Genomic DNA, 25,000 nt, shown 5'->3' with positions numbered 1-25,000 from the left:
TATACTTTTACAAAATAACAAGTGCTATTAAATATTTTAAAATTTTGACATTTTAATTCTTTTCATTTTTAAAATTTAGAAACACAAGATAATACAGAAATGTGAATAAAACACTTATATACTGTTTAACAAATGGTCCTAAGGGTAACTCCACAAAAGGTAAGAAACAACACTACCAAAACAACTCGATTCCCTTGTCCTATAATCTGTTCTACTCCATCTCCCCTAGAAATAGCCACTATTGTGGCCCTAGTTACAATCATTGATATGCTTTTCTTTGTACTTAGTCATATCTAGAAGTATCCCCAAAGCTTTACACACACACACACACACACACACACACACACACACACACACACTCCAAGGTACTTCTGTGCCCTTCAGCTTTCTTCTTTTGTCCCCATTTCCCCCTGTGGCTATGGCCACGTACCTTTACATCTTAAAATAGGAATTTACAGTAACTCCTCCTCAGGGTTATGTTTCAAAGACTGGAAGGGCAGAAATGAGTATAAGGCAATATCAACCAGGTGCTTGTTCAGATGTGAACCTAACCTCTATCACTTGAAGAAAGTCATCAGAGTACTGTTTTTGTATGAACATACTTCCCAAGGAACCTTAGACCTTAAGCTATTTGTTTTCCTAGACTAGCCCTGGAGAAACTGTGGAATTAATCTCTCTGCACCACTCACACCCTTAGCCTCTCCTTTTGACGGCTGGTGCCTTCATAAATGTTGCCTGACTCTCTAGCAGGTGACCAGTCTTCCTTGAAGATTTTTGAACTTAACTTTCCAAACCCCATTTCCTTCAAGACTGACCTACACTGTTTCCCATTCCTGAACTGCCTGATAATGAGAGATAATAAACACATGGCTAAGGTCTACTAAAAATTTTTACTATATTTCAAGTATCTTGCTGGGTGTTTTACGTGTTTAAATGCATGATCTTGACATTAATCTTACAAGATAGATCTTATATTACCTTCATTTTACAAATGGGAAAAACTGAAGCCCAATATAATATACCTAGTAAATGTCAGAAAGAATTTTCACCTTGGTCTGGTTTATTAGAATATACAATACTCTCTCTAATCATAACATATTCTACTGCTTTTCATTAGCTAATTCAAGCTCAAGTGTTACTAACAGGTATTGTACAAATGGTAGAATTTGAGCATAGTAAGTTGGCTAGTGTCAACTCAAGTTACTAAACACAAGTAAGTCACTTTAGTCAATCTTTGTCTCATAGTAGTTATACAGACTATAATAAGGAGAAATTGGTGGTTTTATGCCTAAGGGTTTATTGCCTTCAGTTATCTTGGATTAATGTTTCACCAAAGGTAAATTTAAAAATATAGATAGAAATTATTATGTAAAATAAAAATTTACCAAATAATATTTAGTAAGGTTATAAAATGAAAAGATTATGGAAGCTGGCCATTTTCTACAAGTGTAGGGAGATACAGACGTTTCCATTAATATACACAGATCAGAAACTCTGATAGATCTTCCTATAACTATAAAAGCAGAGCCTAAATAAATTATAATAAACAAACTTCTAAAATAAAAATGTATACTCTCAAACAAGTAAGGAAAATATACAAATGCAACAAAAGAAAACAGAAACCAACCACCACCAACAACATCAACAGAAACTAATAAGCAAATGCAAAATCAGGAATTGACCTGTAGATAAATGCCACTGTTTATGCCTAAATGGAAAAATAAGTTCTAGCTCTTTCACCATAGGTGGAGAATAGGGACTCCCACATTAATCCTTTGTCCAATAAGAAGCTAAACCAGTCCTGGATTGATACTATCCCCCCAGCTCTTGGGTGAGTCAAATGAAAACTGTTTCTACAGTAAACCATTCAGAAATTTAGCTGCTAGAATGCCAAATTTGAGTTAATACTCATCAATTATGAGGCATCCAAAGAAACAAGGTGACACTAATAGTTGGCAGAAACAAATATAACATCAATTTAGACACTTAAGAACTTAAGATATTGAATTATGTAGTACAGGATATAAAATGTATGAAATGTTTAAAGAAATAAACAATAAAACAACAATTAAGTTAAAAGAACATATAACATCCTTAGATTTTTAAAAGAACTAATAGAACTTTTATATTTATGTTAAATTTTTGTTTATATTAATATTCTATTCCTATAACAATTATAATTTATAATAAATTTATATTAAAACAAAATAGGAGGGTTACAAAAAGAGAAAGTTTAAAAGAGAGTTAGTAAATTAGAAGGTAGATCCAGATAACTGACCATAATGGAACACAGAAAAACAGGGAGAGAATATATAAGAGGGAAATAGACACAGCGAATAAAATAAGGAAGTTTAACATACCTAAACTATGTCCCAGAATGAGAACATAGACCGAATGGAGGAGAGGCATTATTTGAAGAGATATTAGCTGGGAATTGTCCACGTGTGTATAAAGAAATAAAAAGACAGCTGTCCACTCCTAGGCATATTTTAGTGAATTGGCAGAACAACAGTGATAAACAGAAAATCTAAATGCCTAAAGGAGAGAAAGAGAGAGGTACATTTGCAATTAAATGACAATTAGACAAACAGTATAGTAGTCTCCCCCAGTGGATGCCTGAAACCACGAGTGGAGTGTGCAAGAAATGTTCTTCCCCTCACCATCCCTGTCCCAAGGCTAAGGGAAAAAAAGCAATCTCAAAACTTGGCAATGAGTGAAAGGAAGAAAAACATTCCTCTAAGAATTTGGAATAACTAGCCTCATGCTGATTTGTAGTCCATATGCACACACCCAGGTAATATACAGAATCGCAAACTCAGCATTTAGTGATTTGAGACTGTATAGTGTCCACAAGTACCTAACAGAAGTGAATGAAATCTACTCTGAAGGAACCAAGAGACAGTTAATGTGTCAAAGAATTTGTATTAAAATATCTTTTAGGGAAAATAAGAAGTTCATGGTCAAAAATAACTAAACTTACAAGTAAGTGAAGTAGTTTTGAGTGAGACTAGCAAAAAAATTAAAAACCAGCAGAAATAGATCAGTAAAAATTTCATAAAATGGAATCCTCAGACACATACTCCAAGGGACGGAGAGAAGGAGGGAGGGGGAGAGAGAGAGAAAGAGAGAGAGAGGGAGGAAGAGGAGGAGAAGGGAGGGAGAGACTATGCTTAATATTTTAAAGAAGTAAAAGGACAAGTTTGAAAATATATGCAAGAAAAAAGAAATATAGAAATGGATATGAAAAATTGAAAGGAGACTACTGGAATTTTAGAAATAAAAACATAAGTATTACAATTTAAAACAGTATAAGTTAAACTAAAGTTTAAGCACAATTGTTGAATTAAACTAAAAGAGAGAGATGAAGAAATTGTCCAAAATCCTGTAAAGGCAAACAGAGAAATGGGAGTAGAAAGAGAGATTACGAGACCTGAATGAGAAGGTCTTATCAAAGACCAAGAATAAGAAGGGAAACCAAAATAAGTTGGAGACAATACTTGAAGATCCATTAGCTAAAAATTTTCTAAAGCCAATGAAGGGTACAAAACAATAGACTCAAGAAGACAGATGAATCCAAATCAGGATAAATGAAAAGAAGTGCAAAACTGGGTACTCCACAGTAAAACCATAGAACTCCAAAGACAAGAAATAGATAGGTAGACAGAGAGAAGAGATAGTTAGTTGAAAGTTGATTCCATATCAATAGCAATGAAAGCCAGAAAAGGAAGTAATATTTTCAATATAAAAAAGAGAAAATAACTACCATCCTATAATCTCTACCTAGTGGAAATATCTTTCAAGAAAAATCAAGTGAATAAAGTCTGAGAAAGTTTGCCATCAACAGACCTCACAAAAGGAAATTCTTAAAAATATTCTTTAAGCAGAATGAAGTGTTCCGAGAGGAACAGTTTGAGATATAAGAATGAATATATAGCAGAAAGGGTGATAAATACATGGATGATATAAAGACAACTGGATTAGAAAAAAAATTTTCTAGTGGGTTTTTAAAAATATAACTGCAAGATATTAGAATACAAAGCAAGGGAAGGTGAATGAAGCTTAAAATGAACTAAAGAGGGGGTCAGGATTTGGGAAATGATAGAATAAAGAGTTCAATAGACCCTCTCCCCAGCAAAACAATTTAACTGATGAATTTGTTTTTAAAAATTATTTAAAATATCTGGAAATTGTCTTAAGGACATAGAATAAATGGAAAAATTCATTCAAGAAAATCTACCCAGTGTCGGGAAGAACGATGCCAGTCTATTGCATTTGAGCCATGTCCTGCTCTCTTACTCCTCCCTCCCAACGTCTGTGTTATAGAAGCTTTACCTGAGCCCTCTACTCCGGGCAGGTGAGACCCACAAGACAGGAGGTCTCTCTCCCTGCAGATTACAGTCTGGGGCTAACATATTCACCCCAGAAAGGTCAGGCTGCCTTCATTTCTCATTTCCTCCAGACCCATGTTGCAGAAGCCCTATTCCAGGCAGTGACGGCTGAGGGTGAAGCCAAGGGCAGTCATCAGTTAGATCCCTTAAACTATAACTTGCTTAATAAATAATATCCTGTAACTTGCCTTCACTGACCAAGCTTGCTTTAATTGTTCTTACAAATCACATACCCTCCAAGCTTCCTGTAGCTTAGACAATACATCAAAAGACTCCTTTGACCACCCCCTGTTGATAACACTTCTGACTGATGAGTCACTATAGTAAGGATCTCTTATGTTGCTTTTCAGGAACACGGAGTTAGTCCTGACCAGTTAAAACTAGTCAAGGCCATGGACCATTCAACTGGTCCTGCACAAGTGTCCGATGGATGACCTTTTGACCTCAGAGGGCCAAAACTCCACCCTCACATCAGGTTAATGCCACCATTCCTATCAAAATCCTTATTAAAATGCCTGCTGGTTTTTTGAAGAAATCAACAATGTGATCGTAAAACTCATAAAGAAATACAAGGGGCTCAGAATAGTTTAAATAATGTTAGATAAAGAAGAACACAGTTGGAGGATTCACATTTCCCAATTTCAAAACTTAATACGAAGCTCTAATAATCAAGACAGTGTGGTATCAGCAAATAAAAAATTAATAAATAAAGGATATGAATAGATATTTCTTCAAAGTAAGTATACAACTAGGCAATAAACACATGATGAGATGTTCAACCTCATTAGCCATTAAGGAAATGTAAGACAAGACCTTAATGAGATACCACTTTACACCCACTTGGATAGCTATCATCAAAAAGACAGATAATAACACGTGTTGATGAGGATCTGGAAAAATTTAAATGCTCATACACTGCTGGGAGGATGTAATATAATGCAGTCTTTTTGGAAAACAGTTTAGCATTTCCTCAAAATATTAGCATAGAGTTACCATATGCCACAGCCATTCCACTCTTAGTCATATCCCCCAAAGAAATAAAAACATATGTTCACACAAAACCCTATACATGAATGTTTACAACATTCTTTATTTTTTTTAATGTCTTTATTGGAATATAATTGCTTTACAATGGTGTGTTAGTTTCTGCTGTATAACAAAGTGAATCAGCTATACATAAACATACATCACCATACCCCTCCCTCTTGGGTCTCCCTCCCACCCTCCCTATTCCACCCCTCTAGGTGGACACAAAGCACCAAGCTGATCTCCCTGTGCTATGTGGCTGCTTCCCACTAGCTATCTCTTTTACATTTGGTAGTGTATATATGTCCATGCCACTCTCTCACTTCGTCCCAGCTTATCCTTCCTCCTCCCCGTGTTCTCAAGTCCATTCTCTGCATCTGCGTCTTTATTCCTGTCCTGCCCCTAGGTTCATCAGAATCATTTTTTTTTTTTTAGATTCCATATCTATGTGTTAGCATACAGTATTTGTTTTTCTCTCTCTGACTTACTTCACTCTGTATGACAGTCTCTAGGTCCACCCACCTCACTACAACTAACTCAATTACATTTCTTTTTATGGCTGAGTAATATTCCATTGTATATATGTGCCACATCTTCTTTATCCATTCATCTGTTGATGGACACTTAGGTTGCTTCCACGTCCTGGTTATTGTAAATAGAGCTGCAATGAACATTGTGGTACATGACTTTTTTTGAATTATGGTTTTCTCAGGGTATATGCCCAGTAGTGGGATTGCTGGGACATATGGTAGTTCTAGTCATAGTTTTTTAAGGAACCTCCATACTCTTCTCCATAGTGGCTGTATCAATTTACATTCCCACCAACAGTGCAAGAGGGTTCCCTTTTCTCCACACCCTCTCCAGCATTTATTGTTCATAGATTTTTTGATGATGGTCATTCTGACCGGTGTGAGGTGATACCTCATTGTAGTTTTGATTTGCATTTCTCTAATGATGCTCACCTTAGTCACCAAGAAGACAGAAATTAAAATCACAGTGAGATTTCACTAGTACCCACCCGAATTGCTGAAATAGAAAAAGATGGAAAATAACAAGTGTTGATAAGGATAGGGAACAACTTGCCTCCCTATACATGGAATTCACCCAGTGGAATGTGAATTGGTAGAGACAATTACATTTTGGAAACTGGTGTGACAGTATCTGTATACTTAAGCTAAACATGCATTTTAGAAATTCCACTCCTTTGTATACACCCAAAACAAATGCATGTAGTTGTTTACCAAAGGTATGTACTAGCATGTTCATGACAACACCATTTATACTGGTTTCAAAAAGGAAACCACCAATTGCTCATCAACAGTAGAATTTAGATATAAATTATGGTATATTCATACAATGGGAAGTGAACAGCAATTAGAATAAATGATCTTCAACTACACACAGCTATGTAATTGAATATCACCAATATAACGTTGACTGAGGTCAGACACAAAAGAATATATACTATATGATTCCATCTGTACAACGTCCAAAACCAGAAACCAGGACAGTGGCTATCCCTTTGAGAGAGATGTGGTGACTGGAGGAGGGGCTCTGGGATGCTGTTCTTCATGCTGCTTTTGGATAGGGATGCCATTACATGTGTGTTCATATGCTCAGACTGGGAAATTTATCAAGTTGTAAGTGCATTGTGGTGTACTTTTCCGTAAGTATACTCTACTTCAATAAAATATTTTAAAAAATCACTTGTATCAACTTGTATCAAATGGATCTGGGATACAAATTTCAGGATGCCACCACTCTCAAAATGCCTTTCAACATCCATGAAGTTACTAACTGTAATGCTACTGCAGGAAAAAACCAAACAAACAAAACTAAACCGAAATGTCACAGCATCGCCTATGTATCAGCAGTAACATCAGAACCAACAGCAAGCTATCCCCACCTATCTCCCACCTGCCAAATATTGTGCAAGTTCTTCTAATGAGTGGGACAGGACATGATTCACACCCAGGAAAATACCGCATACGGGTCCCAGCCTCCGAAGTACTGACAAGCAAACCAGAAGAGGATTAGAATGGATACTGAGTGCCAGCCATCATGCCCATCACAAGGAGTGAGGTGCTTGTGCTCCAACACATGGATATGTTCTGGGGGAAGTTACAAACATCAGTCTTGAGTTTAGAATAGAGGTGGTGTCTGGACTTATACCCTTGGGGCCATCAGCACCTGGGAGAGGGCTAGGAATATTGGAACTGATTATCTCAGCAAAGTAAAGTAGACAGTAGGGGAAGAAATAACCCGAAAATGAGATCTTGGGCAATGCCAGCATTTCAAAGGAGCCAGAGAAAATGATCCAGCAAAGAAGATTGAAGAACACTCCAAGAAATAAGAAATAGATCTAGGAAAGAAAAAAGTCAAAGAATCCAAAAAAGGACAAACATTTTAAGAAGTTCAAATATGGAAGAAAAGCCCCTGGAATTTGCTAGCGGCCAAATAGAATATTATATTTGGAAGATACTTTCTAAGCGATTATCTTCCATCTCTTCACTACTGAGATGAGGAAACTTAAGTCCCAGAGGAGTTAAGTTCATATTGTGGGTGAAAGAGTGGCAGGCTGCAAGAATCTGAAAGATTTTGGAATCTATTGACAAGCTGACCACTCTTTCACCTCTTTGAGCATCTATTTATTCAACTATAAAAAACAGCAGCTTGGTGGGAGGTTAATAAGACAGTTTTACCAAGCACCTAGCAAAAGGCTGTCACATTATGCCCTTAAGGGTTTGTTTTGTAATTCCTTCTTTATAAGTTCCTTGAGGGCAGGGACCACTTCTGCTTTATTTCCTGTTGCATCCCCAGCATTTAGCACAGTGCCTGATACATATAGGCACTCCATAATTATTTCTTCAATAAATTAAGGAAGTGTTGATATTGTAGCTGATTAACCAGGGTTGCAGCTGATGTTTCCCTTATCCCAGCTATTTCTTTGCGGTTTTATTTGTTCCTAGAGTCCATACGGACAAAGCAGCGTCTTCTCCACCAGTTTAAAATGGTTGTAGCAAAGTGGAATGCCATCTTCTCATCTCCTAAGGCCATATGAGTGGCCCCATAAAAGTGTAGTTTCATATATTAGCTGCCCCCCTGTTCAGACCACACTGTTATTTTTCCCACATCTGTTTGCAATCACTCAGGCCACTATTCCTTGCAAGCCAGCAGAGGCTAACTGAACAAAAGGCTGCGGGGTAGTATGTGGTGTAAATTCCTCAACTCCTTGTGCTTTTCGTTCAGTGAAGCATAACTCAGCCCTTTAAAACAATGCAATTTCCTGATGCTCCATCAGAATTTGTAGAGGCTGTTTTGAACAGCCTTGCTGCCCTCCCCCACCCCCCTGAAAACAAAATGAAACAAGTGTTTAGTTCCAAATGGCTTGCATGTTGGAGAATTTCATTTGTTTTTATTTTTTGTTTGTTTGTTTTTATGGCATGCAAAGGCCAGTGGGAGTTGTCCAATAGGACACACCTAGTCTCAGGTCTCGACCTCATGGACCTATCATGAGCCCCATTCTCACCATAAAAGAAAGCTGAAAGAATGTCTGAACAGGATGAATTCTGGCTCAGAAAGCCACAGACTTTCAGAGTTAGAGACAATCCACGAGATTATCTAGTGGACCCTCTTTTCCCTACAGAGTAAACACTGAAAACAAGTGACGTGAAGAACTTGCCCACAGTCTTTTGAGGCTGAACAAAATTTAGCATCTCTTTGATCTAATGCTTCTTCCTTTCATTTAAAAATGGTGTAGATTTTAAGAGAAATATAATCCACATGCTTCTGATTGAGTTACATTCACTGCATCCAAAAATCAATTTGTTTGAGCCTGTCAGGACTCAAGCCACCCTCTGAGCTTCTTTGCAGGCATTTCAGACTCTTGGAAGTGTGAAATGGTATTTTTGCCACGGCAAAGTAAAATCCCTTTGAACTAGGGCTTTTGTAATGTGTGTGTGTGAGAGAGAGAGAAAAAGAGAGAGAGGGAGAGTACTGGCTAAGGAAAAAAGAACAGAAGGTAGAAAATAAGAATTAGCACCTAAATATTATCTTTTTCTAAGGTTAAGCTATGTTTTCTTGCTCCCATTGACCACTAATAAAGCCTGGCATGAGCTGCTGTGCCTCCCAACTCAATGTGAGGAGAGGAGATCCCTAAGAGTTGGAATGTCCATTCCCAGATACACCTGATCAGGTACAAATAAGTGACCATTTGATTACTGGAATATGTTGATGTTGCCACAGCCCTCTATGGAATCCTCTCCCTTAGAACCTGGGCTCACACCATCACTTCTTCCCTCTGAGTTCACTTCTCCATCATCACCAACCCTGAGTAGGCTCCAGAGATAAGCAGTTTCCTCTATCTGTCCTTCTGGAACTTAGAAACAATCAGCCCAGCTGAACCGTGTTTGTTCTATTATAAATAGAAATGGTGGTCAGCCCCTCACAAGAATACACAGTCTGAAGCAGAGATTGACTCTGTGAATTTTATTAGATACAGTAAAAGCAATTTAGAGGGGCCAATCACCAGGAAAGATGGGCATATGAAGGGACTTGTGTCAGGAGATAAAGTAAATCAGGCACCAAGGGACATTACAGTGACACCAACACCATGCTATCCTTCCTGCTGTTGAACTCCCTAATCCCGTATTGCCTGGTGTGAACATTTGTTCATTAACACCAAGCTATCTAGCAATGCCTGGGGTTGAGAGACCCACTTCCAAGTAGTATGTGGCCTTAAGAAAAAGTGATTGGATTTCTCCATTTCATCCACACACTTCACAGACATGACCATATCTGGGCCTCTTTTCCTCTTTAAAGTCCTCCTGATTTCACCTGGACACACATCTAAGTGTGGGGAGGGGAGGGGAGAAGAAGGTGATGTGATGGGTACCCAACATCTGCTAGAGTGGTACTTCTTGGAGGTGGTTCTGTTCAGAAAGGGAACTATGGTTCTCAGGTGTAAATGGAAGAATAAAGACTAGCTCAGTGAGAGAGCCCACAGGTGAGGGGTTACATCACTATGGCTTTATCTCCATGGGGATGAGATCATCAGTGGAAAGGTCAGCTCTAAGGCAGGTCTAGCCTCCAGTTTCAAATGAGGGCACAGGAGATGCCAAGCACACAATAAAGAAGAGGGCTCCACGGTTCCACAGGGACAGCTGGGAAGGGTCCTCCATCTCCCATTTCTTTACTTCTAGACTACTATTTGGTCCCTAGTCAAGCAGTTTTCTCACGCTGGACACTATTGACACTTTGGGCCAAATAATTCTATGCCTGGGGGACTTCATTGCTCATTGTGGGGTGTTTAGGAGCTTCCCTGACCTCTACCCAATAGATGCCAGTAGCAAAACCCCTCAACTCTATGACAATCAAAAATGTCTCCGGATATTGCCAAATGTACCCTGGGGAGTAACATTGTCTGGTGGAGGACCAGCGGCCTGAAGAGTTCACGTGTATTTTATAGGGTCCACCAATGACCTGCAGTCTAGACCAAAAGCTGCAGTCTGCACCTTCAGACCAAAACCAGTTCCGACCCCTTCCTATCATTCCCATCATGCTGGAAGGTCACCCAGAGCCCAAGCACATTCATGCCAGAGCTCTCACTCTGCTCTCTCTTTGGAGAATGAAACAAACAGAGATGGGGAGAAAGGAACAAGAGAGGAAGCAAAGTATTTAAAAGTAAGTAGAGTCTGGGGATGGGAGAAAACACATATTCCTTTCTCTCTCTCTCTCTCCTTTCCTCTCTCTCTCTTAAATAAAGCTCCTGGGCTTTCTCAAGTCAGCCTCCGTCTGAATCTGGTTTTCATTTGCACACCCCCTCAACCATGAGCCTAGCTTCTTCTCATAGATAATTTGACTTGATTACTTTCTGAAAGGGCAACAGAGCCGGAGTAGCCCTGCGTTCATTTACCTGTCACTCCCAGCATTGCCTTAATTTGGGTTGAACTGCACCTCCCCCTCCCAGGAATGACCGTGAGATGGGCTCAAACTTCCCTGGGGAAGAGCTGCTGGGAGGAGCTGGGCCGTCATCTCTGCCCAGTTAGGCAGGCAGGGCCTTAGACATAGAGTGCTGACACCATTTGACAAAAAAAAGACCGATAGTTTAACAAAAGCCTGAAGAAGCAAATTCCCCACCGGGAAGGATTTGGGCTTTTCTCCTTGATATCACCACCAGGTAGAATATAAAATAAAACTCAGGGATAGTTAAAGATCAAATTGTTGGGCTTTCCTGGTGGCACAGTGGTTAGGAATCTGCCTGCCAATGCAGGGGACATGGATTCGAACCCTGATCTGGGAAGATGCCACAAGCCATGGAGCAGCTAAGCCCATGCGCCACAACTACTGAGCCTGTGCTCTAGAGCTTGCGAGCCACAACTGCTGAGCCCGCGTGCCTAGAGCCCCTGGTCCACAACAAGAGAAGCCACCACAATGAGAAGCCGCACACACCACGAAGAGTAGCCCCCACTCGCCACAACTAGAGAAAGGCCGTGCACAGCAACGAACACCCAATGCAGCCAAAAATTAATTAATTAATTAATTTAAAAAAAACATCAAATTGTTGATTTTGTGAACATAAGAACTCTGGGTTGTACTCTTTTTTTCTCTTTCCAATATCTGGCACAGCACCGAGCACATAAAAGTGTTCAATGAATATTTATTAATTTATTGTCATAATGGGTAGACTATTCTGATGAGACTGCATTGCGAGTGGTGTTACTTTTTCCTGAAAGATGATTATATACGTTTTGAGATTATTCATATTTTCTTATATTGTGCTAAAATATTATTGGGCCAGATACTTTGAAAATACTAAATGCTCTGTGATCATTGCACTGTATAATTCTGTAATTCTGTTTATTTCAATTCTACCTTTCTTAAAGGGCTTACCTCAAGGTTCTACATTTCTGTGCAGCTTTCTGAAAATCCTGGTTGTCAATTAATTCTTCCTTTCCTAATTGCTAGCAGATTTGTTTTCTACAGGAGAGATGGAAACCTGACAACATGTATTTTTCGGTCAGTAGATTGGTTTATGTTTTTACTTTTATTTTTATTTTATATTAATATCTTTTCTCAATGACTGTCCTCTCCAGGTCTTCTCATGGCTACACATCTCCAAAGCCTTTTGTCTAATGCTTCACATACTTACATTTCCTGCCTGGCTCTTGTTTGAAATATCCTGGTTTGGTGCAAAACATAGAATGCTTTGGATATATAAATCCACATTAAATTGCCATTTCTGTTGTTGAAAATAGTCAACAATCAGTAATTTCATGCAGTTCAACCTGTAATATACTGTTCCTTCCTCCTTTGAGACTAAGAATGGATTCTAGTAACTCTTTGCTTCATACCTAGGAAGTGGCTCGATTCAAGATTCACAACAGGTGCTTAAGCGTTATTGCTTGATTAGGGCTTCAATGTCTTTTAGCTTTAAAAAAATTTTGGTGGATTGAGATTTTAAATGTGGGCATTTGCGTGAGAAGGAGTAGAAAAGAGTAGCCAAGAGCTTAGGACTTGGGACCAGACATGTTTTGATTTGAGAACCAGTTCAAACACTGTGTGTCCTTGGGTAAGTTATTTGGTCTCCCTGTGCTTTGGTTTCTTCATCTATAAAGTTCAAACAATAACAACAATATTGATCTCATACAGTGTTGTATGAAAGAGCTTAATGCAAAACTTTGCACATAATTAGCACTTGTTATATGCCAGTTGTCATTACCGTCATCATAAATATTACTATTAAGAGTTAATTATGAAATAAGAAGACAAATAGAAACATATAATGGAAGCAAAAACTCTGTCTCTTAAAAAACCAAAAAAAGAGCGACAAAGAATAATACATTCTTGTTCCACAAAGCTGTGAGTATGTGGTGTTGTGAGTGTTTATTTGTATGTCTTTACATCTATCTATGAGTGTGTGTGTGTGTTTTATGTTGGGAGCATATGTATGGGAGTGGTTTCTTGCATTCATATTTTAGTTTTACATGTTACCTCAATTTGACAACTGAAAAGAACCAGTGAGGTTAAGTATTATAGGGAGAAGGAACTCATGGTTGAGAAATAGCCAGCCTTTGTCACATTCTGTTGGCTCAAGTTTGTGAAAATTAAGTACAGGAATGTTGCTTTCCTTTTTTTTTTTCTTCTGGCACATGGAAAGGCCAAAGCTCAGAACTGTTGGAAGTGACAACCCAATTAATCAGTCTCCGTGCTTCAAACTAGGTGTTGAACCTGCCCGTGATGGTGAAATTTTAAAATTACCCCTTTGTCCTCAGTAGCACCAAAGTGAAATTCTTGTAGGATTGCTTGCTTCTTTGGCACTTGATATCTGACCAGCAAGAATGTGGGCAAAAAGTTCTTTTGAACGAGGCCAACCTGTGTATTTGTTTCCTCTGAAAGAAAATATAAAAGATGTAATGTTACAGAAACACAGCCAGTTTATCAAACTATATGCTCCTGGCAGATATCTCTCCACAAACAAGTCAATCTAAGTAGACTTATAAATGTTGACTCCTTCTTTACAATGGCGGCAGAAAGGAGAATTTATGATATTCACACACTCTTAAAATGGGGAGCAGTGAGAAATCTTAGAATCCTATTCAAATCTCCTTCCCTTCCACTCTCCAAACTTTTTAACAGATAATAAAATGGAGAACAAAAAGGTAAAACTACATGTCAAAGATAACATAGACAGATACAGTTAGAATGAGAACTGTGATCTCTTACTTTCCAGCCCGAGATCCCTGCATCTTAATGGAGTCTCCCACAGCAGAGACCTGTGAATTCTCTTTCTCCATTTCTATCAACTTAAAGCTACATCCTACCTAGTACTTCCAAGCACTTTATCTAATTTTTTCCTGACTACATTACTGTGAAATAGATCAGACAAATATCACTGGCATTTTATGCATGAGGAAGTAGAGATTCAGAAATATTCAGGAGCTTCGTCCATAGGTGCAAACAGCTGAGCCTCCTACTCAGGTCTCCTAAGTCCAAATCTATTTTGTTCTAGGACGGGATGAAATTATTTCAAAAGATACATGACAGATAACAGAGCTGTTAAATAATTTTTCTGAAGCTATACAGCCATCTCAGATTAAGTTGCTTTTCCCTGGAACATGAGCGACTGATAATCAAGGTCTTTTATTGTCATTTTAAAGAAAATATCAGCATTGATAACCTGTAACTTGAACACCAAAGAAGGCAAAATAAGCCTGGCCTGCCAATGACTTGCTCCCTGAGTTCTTGTCATTTAGTATATACTTGAGAACCTTGCTGGATACTTTATGTATATTTAAAATTTACCCCATTTGAAATCAACAGTTAAATAACACTAATCCAATTTTTCAGATGAGGAATTGAAGCTTTGTGAGAACAATAAACTGCTCACATCATATTGCTAATGAGCCAACGTAGAGCATAAGGCAAGTGACTTGGGACCTTGTAGCTATTTATGGCTGTGTACATATGGCCGGACTCCAGGCCTGGCCTGGGTGCAAGGCAAAAGAAATTCAAGAAAAGCAGAATTAAAACCCAGATCTGTCTCCTAAAGTCCATACTGTTTCTTCTTCTGCCAATTCCTCCACAGTAAAGTTTCCTCCTGACCTAAAGCTTCTGCTCTGAATAGGAATCACAGGGCCCATTTTCCAACCCGTTGACCATCTTTACAGATAGTATATGTTCATGAAATAATAGTTACAACCCTCTTGAAGACACATTGCCTTATTACTGCTATACTCTTGACTTCATTTATTTAACCTCTCTCTAAACTGCATAATTTGCCTTATTTCCCACGTGAGCATTATAGTGTTAGTGTAAGTAGAAGTTAAAAACAACACAGTCCTCTGTAGGATAGTGAATTGGATCATCAAAGCCCAATTTAGAAGGTAATTTTCCTAAGACATGCTTTCTTTAAAACCAAGAAAGGAACCTCTGCTGTGAATAAATTCAATGGCAAAAAAGCAGCTTCTAATCCCAATGAGATAACCCAGGAGCAATTTAGCTTCCCAGAGACTCTGATTAACCTATTGGCTTTGTTTTCTCCTGGCAAAGTGCAGAAGCAGAGCTGGGTTGGGTCAACGTCTGCTTTGCCTTAGTTCTGTGGTCCTCTTTGACTCATGCCTGGTTCACTGCTTTCTTTCTCTAACTCCCTCCAGGGCAATAGCCCCTAGACTGCTTTCCCAGCTGATCTTCTTAATAATTCTTGAGCACCTGATGGAGAGCCCCTGGTGCCCTGCTCCATGCCCGGCAAAGTCATCTTGGTAGCTCTGCTACACTGTCTCATGACTGTCCTTTGTAGCATGTTTGACCTCTCCCCACTACGTCTCTAGAAACATGAGCAAAGCATCATTCCACATGGATATAGGGTAGAATTTCCCCAAGTAGGTACTCTGGATACTATCTCCATCTACGATCACCTTCTCGGTTAGTATTTGAGAAACACTACATATTCTACTTCTTGTCTCAGAGATTAGCACTACATACTAGCATATTAAACGATATGAGAAATTCTGCAGTAGAGAAATCTGTTTGGTTTCATTCAACCCATTTGAATTCTCAACTTCCTTGACCATGGCACTTGTGTTTTCCAGCGAACACTAATTGACATCTTTAGCATTGGTTGTTCATGGAACATACTTTCCAAAAAATGCCAGATGAGGGAATTCCTTGTTTTACCTAAGAGCTCTCTTTATTCCCAAATTTCAAGTGCCTTGACTAAATTGAAGATGCCCTCAGAGGCAACAAAGTCCCAGATGAACCCTCAGTCAAAGCTCTTACAAACTTACATTCTCTTTGCTGGTACCACCTCCAGTGTGCTAACACTAAAATGCCATTCAGGTCTTGGTTCAAATATTTAAATCCACAATGAGCTCTTGCCTGATACCCCTGGCTTATGTCCCATTATTAGGAAAAAAAATTGCTGCAAAGATGTAGTAATATACACTGAAATGGGAACAGTCTTAAGATTGAGTGGGATTTATATTGTCTTATTTCTTTCTGTGTTTTCAGAATTTTCTATAATTACTTTTGAAACAGAAAAAAAAAGAACCTCTTAAATAAAAAGAGGAAAAGAAGTTTCCAGAAAACACTTGTTGATCTCTTTGAAGTACTCATTTTTAACTTCTCCACTGTCTCCATATATCTTGCCTGTCCCCTTTCAAAGCCAATCCATAAACTTTATGAGTTTCATTGCTTTTTAAAATTTTATTTGCTTTTCATTCCATATAGAAAAATCTGCAGATGTTTTAACTTTGCACACTTACTCATGCCATCTGGTGTTCTAAAACTTCACCCAAATGGGGTCTCTTGACCCAAGGGATTATTGTCCTATAACCAAGCCAGCATTGCCCTCAACATGCCTTGCCTCAAGTAAAAACAAGGTATGGTTTCTACCTACATCTCGTGTTTCATTTGTTGTAGTATATGCCTGCTCCTCATCTGTCAAAAACAGAGCTGTGTAATTTGACTTGAGGTGAATTTTTAAAAGTTCAATTCATTACAACATACTTATTTAAGTTGAATATCCCTCTACCAAGTTCTGGATTAAAAATAGAATGTTCCGGACCATTCACCAAGTAATTAAGTAACCACATGGCCCTAATAGTAAGAAGTCCAGAAGTTCAATATATCCAAGTATAACACCCACAATCCCACCCCCATTATGTGCTCAGGGTTTCTATAATGCTTACAGATGTCTTAAGCTTGGAAATTAAATCAGATTCAATCCTCTTTTCATGATCTTTGTGCAGCAGCAGAGCACTGGCTGCTGAGCAAACAGTGGCCATGGTAACATTAGCAACATCTTTGTATCCTGTACCAGACACGTGCTACCTCACTGCTATCCCCACAGTACTGAGTCTTCACTTAATGAAAGACCCCACTTAGTGAAGGTGCTTTAGCTGAATGGTTAGACTCTGAACCTAGAAGTCCAATTTCCATACCTTCAGAGAGCTCTCAGATTGTCCAGGGCCCTCCTGGATGAACTTTGCTCAAACTGCTGCCCCCAAATTGGAGAGACTGGTGGAAACAGACAATCATGGCTTACCAGAGCAACCATGGAACAGACACTTACCTCTGGAGTGAGTACCATGGTGGGAGAATTTATGCTGTTATTAATGCATTTTTAGAGGCTCAGTATATAATCTTCAAGAGTTAAAAACTCCAGGTGCTCCAGTCTTAGGGGAATCACCACACGTTCATGAGTTTTACCTCCAGGTGCCCCATCAGGCTGTTAGGGTGAAGAATTGAGAAAAACCCCCCCGCTGCTTCCTTCAGGAGGAAGAGTCAAGTAACCATTTTGAAATAAGCCCAGAGCATACTGTTTTCTTTATCAAAAGCCTGCCTTCAAGGGCAATTGTTTCATCAGAGCCTAACCACTTTGTGCTTTACAAGAGCCTAACCAACCAAAAGAAAGGGAAATACCTAACTTAAGCCAACTCTAGCATTCCACATGGGGAACTAGAAACACCCAACTGCATTCCAGCTTCCCTGTGTCACTGAAGGAGGAGAAAGACTGAGAAACACTGTGAAGATCACAATAGGCCCACAGGCTCACTAAAAGACTGAGACCTAATCACAGGACTATAGAAAATTTCTCATTCCCCGCATTTACTACCATATCAGTAGGGTTCCAGTATAGTAACAGGTATTGTAAATAAAAGAAGTACAAATCTCAGAACGTATTTAAGAAAAAGTTCCCAGGAAATCCCAAAGACATAAAAAAGAAAAAAAAAAAAACAAGGACACCATAGAAAAGTTTAGCCTCTGACACCTATAGCTACAGTAAACAGTTAACACAGTCTAACTTCTAGCCTCCAAAACATAAGACCTCACAAATGCAGGCCTATCTCCCTCAGTTCCTTTTACCCAATAATTTGCAGCCAGTAATCAACAAAAATTTACAAGGCACACTAAAAGACAAAAAACACAATTTGAAGAGATAGATCAAGTATCAGAACCAGACACAGATATGACAGAGATTTTGAAGTTATCAGAAGGAGAACTTAAAACACCTATGATTCATACGTTAAGGACTCTAAAGAAAAAAGTGATGAAAAAGTGACATTCAAGAACAAACGAGCGATGTAAAAAAGACAAATGGATACTCTAAGAAAGTGTCAAAAGGAAATGCTAGAAATCGAAAACACTAAAGAAATGAACAATGCCTTTAATAAGTTCACAAGTAGACTAGACATGACCTAGGAAAGAATCAGTGAGCTTGAAGATATATCAATAGAAACTCCCCAAACTGATAATCAACAAGAAAAAAATTTTTTAAAAGAGGCAATATCCAAGAACTATGGGACAATTAAAATTATGTAACATCTGTGTAATGGGAATACCAGAAGGAGAAGAAAAGAATTGAGAAGTTATAATGGCTGAGAATTTTCCAAAATTAATGATAGACGTCAAACTATAGAGGCAGGAAACTCAGAGAATATCCAGCTGGATAAATACCAAATAAATAAATAAATAAATAAAGTACACTTATGCATACAATATTCAAATTGCACAAACCACAAACAAGGAGAAATCTTCAAAGGAGCCAGAGATAAGGGTGGGCATACTTACCCTTGGAGAAAGAAGTTTAAACGTTCCATTGAACTTTTTGTTTAGAAACCACGCTAGCAAGAAAAGCATGCAGTGAAATAGTTAAACTGTTGAAAGAATTTAAACTGTAGACCTGCCTTTCAGGAATGATTAAAAGTTCTTCAGAGGAAAGGAAAATGATATAGGTCAGAAATTTGGATCTACACAAAGAGAATTCTAGGAAAATAAAGGCAAAATAAAATCTCCTATTTAACTTATTCTTCTTAGTCTAATAAATGCTTGCTTAAATTAATAATAGCAACAATCTAGAGTGATTATGGCATACATATAAGTTAAATAAATGACAGCAATGTTATAAGGGATGAAAAGAAACAGTAGGATACTCAATTATACCCACACTACAAACGAAGTGGACAGTGTATTAGGAAGTGGACTTATTGTAAATGTATATTGAAAACTCTAGAGCAATTTAAGATTTACTTTTAAAAAAAAAAATGTAATCGATATGCTAAGAGAAGAGAAAAATTGGAATAATTTTTAAAAAGTTCAAATAAAACCAGAGAACTCAGAAAAAGAGTGAAAGTTTGAAAAAAAGAGTAACAAATAGGAAAATAGTAAGCAATACAGTATATATTAATCACTATATCTATAGTCACTATAGGCAAGATCAATATATAAAAATCAGTTGTATTTCTATATACTAGTAATGGACAATTCAAAAATAAATTAAAAGACCAATTCTATTCACAGTAGAATAAAAAAGAGAGAACTACTTAGGAATTAATTTAACAAAAGAAGAACAAGATTTGTACACTTACAACTATAAAACATTGCTGAGAGAAATTTAAAAATCAAAATTATTGAAATTCAGAAATCAAAATTCCATATTAATGAACTGTAAAATTCAATAATATTAAGACAAAGTCTTCCACTTGATTTATAGATTCAATGTAATCCTTATCAAAATTCCAACAGGATTTCTACAGACATGGACAAGCAAAGGACTCAGACTAGCCAAAACAATTTTTCACAAGAAGATCAAAGTGGCAGAACCTATAATTCCAAACTGTAACACTTACTATAGTGTCACTGCAATTAAGACAGAGTGGTACTGGCATAAAGATATACAATTATACCAATGGAACAGATACCCACCAATAGAACAGAATTAAGGGTCCATAAATAAACTCTTACATTTATAGTCAGTTGATTTTTGACAAGGTTTCTATAGCAATGAAATAAGTAAAGAGTAGTCTTTTTATCAAATGATGTTGGGACAATTAGATATTCATAGGCAAAAGAATGAATTTAGATCCTTACCTCAAAGCATATATAAAAAATTAAATAAATATGTATCTTGAATATGATTTAAAAGTATAAAACTCTTGCTGTAAAACATAGGGAAAAAATCTTTGTGACCTTAGGTTAGGCAAAGACAAGAAAAGCAACGTCCATAAAAGCAAAACTAATTAAATTAATTCATTCATTCATTCATCAAAATGAATTGTATTCTAGTTATAAGGAAGGCAGAAAGAGAGTGGAGGGAGAACTCCTTATCTTGAAAGGTACATTTTTACTAGACTTCCATTGGAGGAACTGAAATGCATAGCCACACTTAGCTGCAAGTGTGGTTGACACATGTTGTCTTTGGCAGGGAAGCTTTGTGCCCAGATAAAACTCAGAGATCTATTTACTGCAGAAAGAAAGGGAGAATGTATTTATTTGTTCTAAATACTTACTGTTCCTCTCTACTGGACTCATCCCTACAGAGTTTTTCCCTGCACAATTACAGCTGACCTGACATATGCTTTGTTTGAGCAGATGCTGAAACACACTAAAGCAGATGCTGTAAGGTGCTTGCCCTAACACATGAGGTGTCTGGTCTCTATAGGGACTGCTCTTTCAGTGTGGGTCCTGAAATGAAGACATGGTACAGAGCCAGTGCACAGCAGAGCTCATATGTATGTGAATAAGAAATTAATCATTTTTATTACAAGCCACAGAGCTTTGAAAGTCACTTGTTTCTGCAGCAAACTAAGACATGCTACATTATGCTTAGACTGCTGTATTGACAACTAGCAATCTCTGCCATACTCCCCAAAACATAAACTTTAGTTTGTTTTTTTTGTTTGTTTTTCTTTAGCTAGCAAACATTTATCAAACATGAACTATGTGACTGGTATTTTGGGGCACAGGAAACTATATGCATAGTAGATATGTAGTTAATAAACAATAATCATAAAAAGTATTTACAAATAAGAGAAAGATTCATTCTCCAAGAGCAAAATGGATAATATACATGGAAAGGCACTTAAAAGTAAACAAATAAGTGAATAAAGAAGTAAATAATAAAAGCCAATGGTCTGGGCTTCCCTGGTGGCGCAATGGTTAAGAATCCGCCTGACAATGCAGGAGACATGGGTTCAATCCCTAGTCTGGGAAGATCCCACAGGCGTGGAGCAGCTGGGCCCGTGTGCCACAGCTGCTGAGTCTGCGCTCTAGAGCCCGCGAGCCACAACAGCTGAAGCTCGCGTGCCTGGAGCCCCTGCTCCGCAACAAGAGAAGCCACCGCAATGAGAAGCCCATGCACCCCAGCGAAGAGTAGCCCCCGCTCGCTGCAACTAGAGAAAGCCCACACACAGCAACAAATACCCAATGCAGCCAAAAATAAATAAATAAAGCCAAAAAAAAAAAAAAAAAAAAAGCCAATGGTCTATAAGTTTATAATGCATGTTTAACGGTAAAACATGTAAATTATCTCAACAATATGTGTTTTTTCAATCAAATTAGTGCAGTTTGCAGAGCCATAAATTAAATAGGAATGTCTGTAATCCTTTAGCTCTAGCGAGTTTAACTAGAACCCCCCCCCAGGGTCTAGTAATAAAATGCAGACTATGGAATTGTGTTGCTAGCAGTAGACCTGTCAAGTCTCCCTCCTGCTCCTACTTCTGCTTTATTCCAAGATGCCGTTTTCTTAGGGTTGACTTCTTAAATTATTTCACCAGTTGTATAAGAGTCAGTAGCTTCCAACAGAAGTGCTTAGATAGTTTTAGTTAAAATTCCTTGTTTCCTCTCATTCTCCCTAGTCAGAAACATCATAAATTCCTTTGCCACTCTGTCAGGGATAGGTGTACAGACTTGGTGATACAGATCTGGGACTCACGTACAAAACATGGGAACTGATTTGATAAATAATCTGGTCCTTACAGCTTGATAAGTGGAGCTTGATAGTAAGGGGAAGTAAGGCCATTCCCAGCAATGGCTGACACACAGTGTCTATAAGCACTCTGGACATCTACCTATGTCCCCCATGGCAGAGGTTGGAAACCAGAATACTCAGAGTGATTTGGAGCTAGAGAAACTTCAGAGGCAATATCCACAGATATCTGAGATCTTGGAGGGATTCTGGAGCAAAGATCCATGGCTGGGATGATTCTATATTACACCTCAAAGAAAACATCCATCAGTTCTACGTAACCATCATCCTCCTAGCTCATCCTTCCCAGCTGAATAATTATTAAATAGATATTGGAATGTTATACAGCAAACTCTTCAGAAACATCATTTATTTTCAGCAAAATGGAAAAGACCCCTAAACTAGACCTCTAACTTCTTAGGCAAATAAGTTCCCCTCTAAGGCATCTTTAAAATATTTATGATTATTTTGTGATACTTACATGGCAAAGGTGAGTTCTAAGAATGATTTGAGGAATCTGGGGAAATAAGCAGAAAGGGGAATTACAAAATTATTTGCAGTTTAGTAGAATTCAAGATTACTCTAAATCATTGCAAACCCCATGTTTACAGTTTGGTAAGGTCTGTATGTAGATTTGAGGAGCTGATATGCACCCCGGGGGAAGTACTTCTAAGCTTTCCACTGGGTGTTACAAAAACCATGGTTAACTGACCAGCTTTACCTCTGTGGTTTTTAAGATATGCTCAGTCCTGTGTATTTCTACTGATAGTTCTTCCTGAGTGCTCCATTTCCAGGGTTCTGTGCCTCCAGTTTGGTTCTTACTCATCCATCCATCCATCCATCCATCCATCCATCCATCCATCCATTCATGAATTCATTTAGCACTCAATAGACAGTTTAGCATAATAGATAAGATCTTGGACTCTGGTACCAGATTTCTTGGGTTCAAGTTTTGACTCCAGCATTTATAAGCTCTGTGACATTTCACTCATTACTTAATCTTTCTGTGCCTCAGTTTACTCATTTGAAAAATGTTGATAAATTGTTTACCTGATAGAATTGTTATGAGGATTAAAAAGAATAGTACCTGGAATACAATTTTTACCATAGAAGCATTAATTTCATTGTGAGCACCTACTCCGGGAAATGCCCTGTAGAGAGAGACACGGAGGACACTTAGATAACCAGCTTGATCCGGTTCTCAGGGAGCAGTTGTAGAGAGAAGACGGGAACACACATAGACGTAACATTAGGTAGAAAGTGCACATCACAAGAGAGATATAAATAGGGTAATACGTGGTTAAGAGAAGGATGAGGTGATTTTCAGCTGGACAGAGAGGCTCCATGAACAAATGAAAGGTGATGTGGAAAAGAACAACTTGGCCTCCACATTCTCCAAACTCAGCTGTCTAAGTGGGTTTCAGAGACCTCCACTGCCCAACGCACATTCAAGTGAACAGTGAATTGCCTTTTGTGATGAGAATGGTAGGAAGCAAGGTTTTCCACCTTCTAAACTCAGGGGTTCAGCACACACACACACCTAGAAAGGTTGACCAAGGAGCTGGACTGAGCACAGCTCTCAAGGAGTCTAGTAAAGAGCCTGTGTGAGGGGTCCTGGAGGAAGAGGGCAAGCCTCCCAGGGGTCAGCCATCCTGAGCCTTTTGCTTTAAGCTTCTCAAACTAGGCTTGCTTTTTCTCCTCGAGGCATTCTCACAGGTGCCAAATGTTCTCTCCCTTCCTCTTCACCAGGCCAACTATAACTCAATTCACTTCATCCTGGTCCTGGAATCCATCTCTTCCCTGGGGTTGGTGCTCCTGGACCACCCAAACTTTTCCTTCCATAGTGCTTACCTCACCTGTTGTTAGCAATTATTTAATCCCCACTCTTGCCCACTTGAATACTAGCTACATAAGGGTAGTAACCGTCTCCCCTGTTCATTCACTCTTTGGCGCTCAATAAATGCTTGTTAAATATTAATGTGATGAGTGAGCGCAAGACAAAACAATCTGGCAATATTCAGATGTTTAACCTTTCATGCTAGCTGTCTGAAGATTGTTGAAGAGTGGCCACTCTGACTATAGAAAGGGTGGGAGTCGGGGGGCATGGGACCCAGACTGCTAATTATAATATCCCTATTCCTGTTTCTATGAGAATTCTTCCTGGTAGTTTTCTGCTGGAGAAAACATCTTTCTCATTTGACTGTGGAGCATTAAAAATATAATCTCAGAGCTGAAAGAAGACAGAATAAATCTATCACCAGGGAGGGTGGAATAAGAAGTAGGGAGGCAGGAAGAGGAAAATGGTTCAGATTCTAGTTTTTAAGATCTCTGAAAGCTGTTCTGTTTTTTTGATTCATCCCTAACATCCTTTTTTTCTCAAACTGGCTTGTGTTGAGTTTCTATAAAGCATGTCTGAAAGAGCCCTAACTGTAAACACATTCAGTATGACTTTTTGCTGCATAAAGATACATAAATCTCAACTATTTGGCTACAAAGCCAAATCCATGGTGGAGAGAACAGAACCTTTAAAAACAAATACAGTTTAGTTTGGCTGAATCCATTTTTTGAGCTCTTTCATTTACCTAGGTTTTCTGTTTCGTTTTTTAAAAACATCTAATTATTTCAAAAGAGAATCCCACTACCAAATACAGACTCACATTTAGATGCCAGTAGGGGCCGCAGTGGCCAGAGTATAGACTACAGACCAGACCTGTGATGTGGGAAATAAAAACAAACTCCACCCAATTTCTTTAAGGGTATCTAACACAAGATTTGATACTCTTTATTAAATTGCTATTTACTAAGAATTCTCAGACTTTTTTGAGCAACAAGACTGACATGG

General features: G+C 38.3%; 1 long non-coding RNA gene across 1 annotated transcript in view; it reads right to left on the bottom strand.

The window, feature by feature from the left end:
* Positions 1 to 11,867: 11,867 nt before the first annotated feature.
* The window catches only part of LOC309667653, a 115,846-nt gene continuing 102,713 nt past the window's right edge, over positions 11,868 to 25,000 (bottom strand). The window contains exons 2-3 of the long non-coding RNA XR_014267882.1: positions 22,640 to 22,675; positions 11,868 to 20,655 (exon numbers count right to left, since the gene is read on the bottom strand). This is a non-coding gene — a long non-coding RNA (uncharacterized lncRNA). The remainder of the gene's footprint in view (positions 20,656 to 22,639; positions 22,676 to 25,000) is intronic.

Source organism: Balaenoptera physalus (genome assembly GCF_965194825.1).
Source record: "Balaenoptera physalus genome assembly, chromosome: 10".
Classification (NCBI taxonomy): domain Eukaryota; kingdom Metazoa; phylum Chordata; class Mammalia; order Artiodactyla; family Balaenopteridae; genus Balaenoptera; species Balaenoptera physalus.
The sequence above is the reverse complement of the archived record's forward strand: the minus strand, read 5'-3'. Positions and strand labels throughout refer to the sequence as shown.